Here is a 7,500-nt window from a genome sequence, read left to right on the forward strand (position 1 = left end):
CCCATGCGTGCCTGCATTAGACGTGGACAACGCCCTTCCTAGATCTTCGTCAGCGAAGCCAGGCCATGATGAGTCCCATATACACTACTACACTACATTACATCTTCTTTTAAATGCCTCTATAATAAAGAAAAACAACAACAAAAAGACAAGCCTGGCCTATGCAAAAACCTTAAGCGCTGGTCAAGCCTTGGTCAGAGACAACAACAACAACAACAACAACAATATCAACAACTAAATCAGCAGCTCAAAATCATCCGGTGGGAAGAATTTTGGCCTGGCAACACCCCCCCCCCCCCCCACCCCCCCCCCCCTCCCCCACCTTCCCTGCCACAAGTCTGACTTGTCACCTCACGTCACCTGCACGCGCGCACCTGGTCACGCGTGACCGAGCGAGGCTGACAGCCCTTCACGGGGAACAAATCAGAGGAGATTATCACCCCCTTGAGCGTGGATTACCACCGCCCGGTGGCGCTGCGGGCATCTGACAGTGTGTGTAGAAAAGGGCTTTGAGACTGGTGACAAGTTTGATTTGGTGTAACGAGATGAATACTCTCTGTCGCCTCTGCTCCCACCCCACCCCCACACACCCTAACCCCCCTTCCCCAACCCCCTCCTGCCCGTAAATAGCGGATGTAAGGGTAGAAGCAGTGGTGGTAAAAAGGTGGTAATCGTACATCTCGAAGCAGCAGCTGTTCATTATTGTAACCATAGACATAGTAGCGTCAGATCTAGCGATCGTAGATGAAGCAGCAGAGGCAGCAACAACAACAGTAGTAGTAATAGCAGCAGCAGCAGACATAGTAGCGTCAGATCTAGCGATCGTAGATGAAGCAGCAGAGGCAGCAACAACAACAGTAGTAGTAATAGCAGCAGCAGCAGCAGCAGCAGCAGTAGTAGTAGTAGTAGTAGGAGTAGTAATTGTAGAAATAATAGCAGCAACAGCAAACCCTACCCCCCACCCCCACACGCCTCCTCCCTCCCCCCCCCCCCCTCCCACCCAAAAGCAAAATGTGAGTCTGACAGACTGGCAAAGGCCACATAGATATAGGGAAGAACTGCTGTGTTGGCTTTAATGCGAGTGTGGGTCTGACATAAGTAGGTAAGTAATGATCGAAGTACGGCAAAGGTCCTTTCAGCACCTCTGCTTCTTTTGACAACACTGCAGAATCAACTGGACAGGGAAAAAATCGATTATTCAGACAACCCAAGCTTCTACACACAACCTGACAGACCTGAGGGAATCCGGTGAACAGTTATGTGCGGCGTCCCCAGTGACTGGCTCATCTCAGAGTTAAAGGAGGGGGGGGTGGGGTGGGGGACAGAAGAAGATTTCCTGACCACCTTCTTTCCCCCCCTCTTTCTGTCCGAGAACGAGTGTTCTGTCCACGCGCGAATTCTGTCTGTTCTATACTTGCATTCATGTAGTGCTTTCAGAGTACAGAGGGCAGTTCGAAAACTGGGGCTTTTTGCCTGACTTAGTGGTAAACTGGTTTAATCCGTCATTAAGTCTTTGGTCAGAAACCAGTCAACAGACGGGCCATATAAAGCCTTTCCAGGTTCTGTTCTTGACAATGTCTCGATGGTCATAGGTTTTGTTCTTGGGAATATTGTTGTGGTTGTGGGTTTGTTAGTGTCTCGGTGACGGGTTTTTTTTCTCTCCTTATGTGTGTATTCGTTTTTAATTTTCTTCTTTCTTTCTTTCTCTTTCTTTCTTTCTTTAATTTTCTTTTTTGATAGACATAGCAGATCCGGTGTACAGATTGTTGCTGATTTCTCCATTGACAAAAAAACAACAACAACAATGTTGACTGTCTGTCTGTCTGTCTGTCATCCTCAATATCTCTCTCTTTATATCCCAGTTTGCTAACACATTCTCTCACTTCTTCTATCTTTCACCCTGTCGCATACGCACGTACAACATACGCATGTAGGTATGCACGTATGCTTATCAACACACACACACACACACACACACACACACACACACACACACGACGGACAGACAGACAGACAGAGAAAGAGAAAGAGATAGAGGTGGGGAGGGAAGAAATGACAGAGCCAGAAAACAAAAGACAGACTGATTGACAGAGACTGATAAAATGTGAAGAAAGAGAGGGTAAGTATATATATATATGTGCGCGCGGGCGTGTGCACACATGTGTGTTCTGTGTGTGTGTGTGTGTGTGTGTGTGTGTGTGTGTGTGTGTGTGTGTGTGTGTGTGTGTGTGTGTGTGTGTGTGTGTGTGTGTGTGTGTGCGTGTGTGTGTGTGTGTGTGTGTGTGTGTGTGTGTGTGTGTGTGTGTGTGTGTGTGTGTGAGTAAGGGGGGTGGGGTATGTAATAGACACTCATCATCACAAACTGTGACAGCAGAGTGACTTAACAAGCGCAGCAGGTATTGTAAACATCGGTACATCTGTCATCATTCACCGCCACAAGGGACATAATCGGTGAGGACGTTGTGTGTGGGAGGGGGTGGGGGGGGGGGGTGCAGGGAGGGGAGGAGGAGGAGGGGGGGGGGGGAATCTCCGACGATTTCTTAATACCGTAATGGATGGACATAATTTTTTTTTTTTCTTCACCGTGTGAGTCATTGTCTGGCTATTAACTACTACACCTTCCGCCGCCCGCCCCTCCACCACTCATGGTCCCCACCAACCCTCCTTTCCGCCCTCTCTCTGTGTCTCTGTCTCTCTCTGTCTCTGTCTCTCTCTCATGCGGACGCACACACACACACATGTGCGCGCGCACACACACACACACACACACACACACACACACACACACACACACGGACATACACAGACACAGACGCACAGATACAGACACAGACAAAGACACACAGACACCCACACATCCACAAACACAGACACACAGACATCCACACCCCCACATACACAGACACACAGACACAGACACACACACAGACACACACACACACACACACACACACACACACACACACACACACATCGGAACAAACAGAGCAAAAAAAAGGACACAGCGAGGACAAACGAATGCGTCAAGCTTAGACCACTTGTCGTGGAAACGCGCCCGAGTTGCCCCCCTTGCCTAATCCCTTCTCTGTCTTGTGGCGTGTTGGCCGCTAAGCTCCCCTGACTCCTCAAACCTTACCGCCATCTTAGATGTATGAAGTTTATGAGGCGACAACTTTCAGAGTGAGAGAGGGACAGGCAGAGAGAGGGGAGGGGAAAGAGGGAGATAGGGGTGAACAAGTGCTGACCTGAGTGTGTGTGTGTGTGTGTGTGTGTGTGTGTGTGTGTGTGTGTGTGTGTGTGTGTGTGTGTGTGTGTGCTCTTACTCCTCGACTTAACTCTCTCCATACGAGCGGCGAAAGAGACAACGTTAACAGCGTTTCACCCCAATTACCACCATCAAAATATTGCAAGCGGAAGGCTCTTATACTGAAGAGGTGAATGTTGACAAAGATACCACAATTCTGACGACGGAAGCTAAAGGTTGGGTCATTCAGACACCCACTGGACACCCGAGGGGTCTGTGTAGAGGAGAAGAGAGGACTGGCCGTACTGAGTGAGTTAAAGCATAGAGATACGGATTCGGATACTTTTAATCCACAATACGGCGTAACCCTCGTGATGTATGGGTGTAAATAAACAACTATACAAACATTCTGACAGTTGAATACTAACAGTCTACGACTAGTTCTTCAAGAAACAGCAATAAATCGAAACTGACATAAAGGCTTTATACAAACAATTCGATAGCTTTCTAATCGTACGCTCGTGTTTTGATGCCAGAAGACTCGATAAAAATAATTTCGGATATCTATGAATAATGATACTTTAACGGTATCCAATGTGCTCTTCAATCACTTAAAAGCTGGACAGCTTGATACAAAATGTACCATATTTTTTATATTGTCACACGATGAACAAATATGATTATCTTCATTGTCTTACCTGTAGCGATTACAGTGGTTAGATATTTCAGATACTCCTTGTCTGAACCTTGCTGCGATTATTTTTTTTTTCAGACCAGGAGTCAGTTTTACATACATCATATCATCGGTCATGGTGACCTTTTTTTTTTTTTTTTTTTTTTTTTTGCTGCCCCATCATCTGCACCATTTCAGTGGCATTACTCCCACGCCGCTCATTTAGATTCCCCCATACACGGCCACACACACCCGGGTTCATCCGTCGCAGTTCCAGCGTCTGCAGTCCACAGGGAACCATCGATGTTAGGTCGCCAGGAGGCCACACACAAGAGGAGACCCTGCACTGCTGCTGAGTCACTTCGGTGGTGTTCACTGGTGCCTGTTCTGATTTGACGTACTTAGGACACCACCTACTAAGCCCCCTACTAACTACAATAATGGCTTAGTCGCGGAGCCAGACTGAGTGAGCGTCCCTCCGAGAGTGGAGACTGGTGAACATGTTCTCTGTAAAAACATTCTGTCACAATTCGTGACGTGCAAATCACGTTCTTGAAATCTACACGATTCTTTAAGGGCACATAACAAAAGTGGGTAATATCCTCAAAACCTTGATTTAGCCGACCAAAAACCAACACAAAACATACAATTTACTAGCAATATTTAAAACCCAGTTTCTATTATCACGTGCATCCAAATCAAACAAAATCATGTAGGTTTTCCGTGCTCATGTCGATTCGTCCATTCCTGTTAGCATTAACCGACATTTGACAATGTTGTACCGCTGAAATGATGCATATGGGATGCCTGGGAGTTTCTCAAAATATGGAATTATTTGGTGTTTCGCATTTCGGTCTCTATTTTTTTTTTTTTTTTTTAATGTGAAAACATTGCAACAACAAAGAAAGAAAGAAAAGAACAGAAAAAAAAAAAACAACAGATGTGAATTGTTCTGACTTCAGTGTGTGTATTCTCACTGCTAGACCAAAGCATGCACGCACAACACACACACACACACACACACACACACACACACACACACACACATGCAGAGAGAGAGAGAAAGACACAGAGAGAGACAGACAGACAGACAGAGACAAAGAGACAGACTGAGAACAGAGGAACAGAGGCAGGCAGACAGCCAGACTGAGAGACAACGAAATAGAGAGAGAGAGAAAGCGCGACAGTTGCAGAAAATAAAAGAAAGAAACACCAGTTCTCAAAAAAAAAAAAAAATGTAGGGGGGCTAGGGGGCGGGGGTGGGGTGGGGGTGGGGGGCGGATAGGGGGACGGATGTGGGAGGTGGACTGTGGGGGCTGGGGATGGAGGCTGGGTGGGGGGCTGGGGGGATCACTGACAACGACGCCCATCTGAGGGCCAAAAGGCCACCGCGAGACCGAGACCGAGACGAGACGAGACGATGACGAGACCGGAAGTCTTGAAAATCGATGAGCTTTTGTCAATAGCGTTGTCTGCGCATTTCATCAAAAACTTCCTGCTGCGATCTGATTGAAAAAAGTCTCCCTTCCTCCCTCCCTCCCTCCCTCCACCCCTTTCCCCCTTTCTTCTCTCCTTCCCTCCTTCCTTCTTTCCTTCATCCCTTCTTTCCTGCATCCACCTCCACCCCTACCCTCCACCCCCTTGTTTCTATGCCCTCCCCCTTCCCCCCCTCCTCCACCGCCCCAGCCTCGCCCTCGTCCCTACAAGTTGTGTACGGGTCAAGCAAAGAAAACACACACTCAACTTCGCGAAGTGCAGACAAACCACGGAGGAGGTATTTTGTTTTGTCGTGTCTGCCACTGGGGAATATGTGGATGGTGGAGTGGTGGTGGAGTAGTGGTTAATGCCGTCCGTCTAGGAAGAAGGTTCGAGCCCCATAATTACAAGGGTCAGAATTTTTTTTACAAAGAGAGAGACAGACAGACAGACAGACATACTTACAGACAGAGACAGACAGACAGAGAGAGTCAGAGACAGAGACAGACATAGAAAGACAGAGAAAGACAGACACAGAGAGAGACAGAGACAGACACATAGAAAGACCAAAGCAGAGAGAGACAGAGACAGACAGACAGATTCACCTAGAGAGAGACAGACAGACAGACAGACTTACAGACAGAGACAGACAGACAGAGAGAGTCAGAGACAGAGACAGATACGGAAAGACAGAGAAAGACAGACAGAGAGAGAGAGACAGAGGCAGAGACAGACACATAGAAAGACTAAGGTAGAGACAGACAGACAGACAGACAGACAGACAGACAGACAGACAGAAAGACCAAAGCAGAGACAGCCAGAGACAGACAGACAGATTCACAGAGAGAGAGAGAGAGAGAGAGAGAGAGAGAGAGAGAGAGAGAGAGAGAGAGAGAGAGAGAGAAGGATTTGGGGGGGGGGGGGGGTGGGAGTTGGCAAAGCTGAGAGAACCAATGCCCAAATCATGGGCACAGAGGGCAACTGACGTCAATGTGACCACACAAGAATTGATCGTTTTGTTCCGTGAGCACAACACTGTTGTTTGTTTGTACTCTGGCTTGTTTGCGGAGGAAATGCGTGCGTGTTGGAGGACAGAGAGAAAGAGAGAGAGAGAGAGAGAGACAGAGACAGACAGAGACAGACAGTCAGAGACAGCGCCAGAGAAACAGAGAGACAGAGACAGAGCCAGAGAAACAGAGAGACAGAGACAGACAGACAGACGGTCAGATAGAGAGAGAGATACAGAGACAGAGAGAAACAGAGACACACACACACACACACACACACACACACACACACACACACACACAGAGAGAGAGAGAGAGAGAGACAGAGACAGAGACAGAGACAGAGACAGAGGCAGACAGAGACAGACAGAGACAGAGACAAAATACAGACAGAGACAAACAGTCTGAGACAGAGACGAACATAGAAAGAGAGATAAAGACATACAGACAGGGACACAAAGAGAGAAAGAGAGAGAGAGAGAGAGAGAGAGAGAGAGAGAGAGAGAGAGAGAGAGAGACAGACAGACAGACAGACAGACAGACAGACAGACAGGCAGACAGACAGACAGACAGAGAGAGAACGTGTGTGTGTGTGTGTGTGTAACAATAAGAATCACTTTATAACTTTAGATTGCATAGATTACAACAGGCAATCAAACCCACACACAGACACACAGATACGAAGACACACACACACTCTCTCTCTCTCTCTCTCTCTCTCTCTCTCTTCCCCTCTCTTCCTCTCTCTCTTTACTCTCTCTCACATTACACTTCGTATCGATCATAACAAACTTAAAAAAAACAACAACACAACAACAGAGATTGAACTTCTTACAATCCCTGCCCCCTCTCCCACGCTGGAGAGAGAGAGAGAGAGAGAGAGAGAGAGAGAGAGAGAGAGAGAGAGAGAGAGAGAGAGAGAGAGAGAGAGAGAGAGAGAGAGAGAGAGAGAGAGAGCGAAAAGAAACAAAATCGTCCTGATAAGACATTCATGGCTACTCTGAAGTCCCGACGAAGTTATCAACGAGTTTGAAAAACAGGAGGATTGGAACGAGGACAAGGGTTGGGGTTGGGAGTAGTGCATTGGAAACGACGACGTC

At 47.5% G+C, this 7,500-nt stretch overlaps 1 protein-coding gene across 1 annotated transcript in view; it reads right to left on the bottom strand.

Moving 5' to 3' along the window:
• Positions 1-7,500, bottom strand: part of LOC143290228 (sonic hedgehog protein-like) — a 113,420-nt gene that overhangs the window by 11,993 nt on the left and 93,927 nt on the right. The window lies entirely within an intron of this gene.

Source organism: Babylonia areolata, chromosome 15 (assembly GCF_041734735.1).
Source record: "Babylonia areolata isolate BAREFJ2019XMU chromosome 15, ASM4173473v1, whole genome shotgun sequence".
Lineage (NCBI taxonomy): Eukaryota > Metazoa > Mollusca > Gastropoda > Neogastropoda > Buccinidae > Babylonia > Babylonia areolata.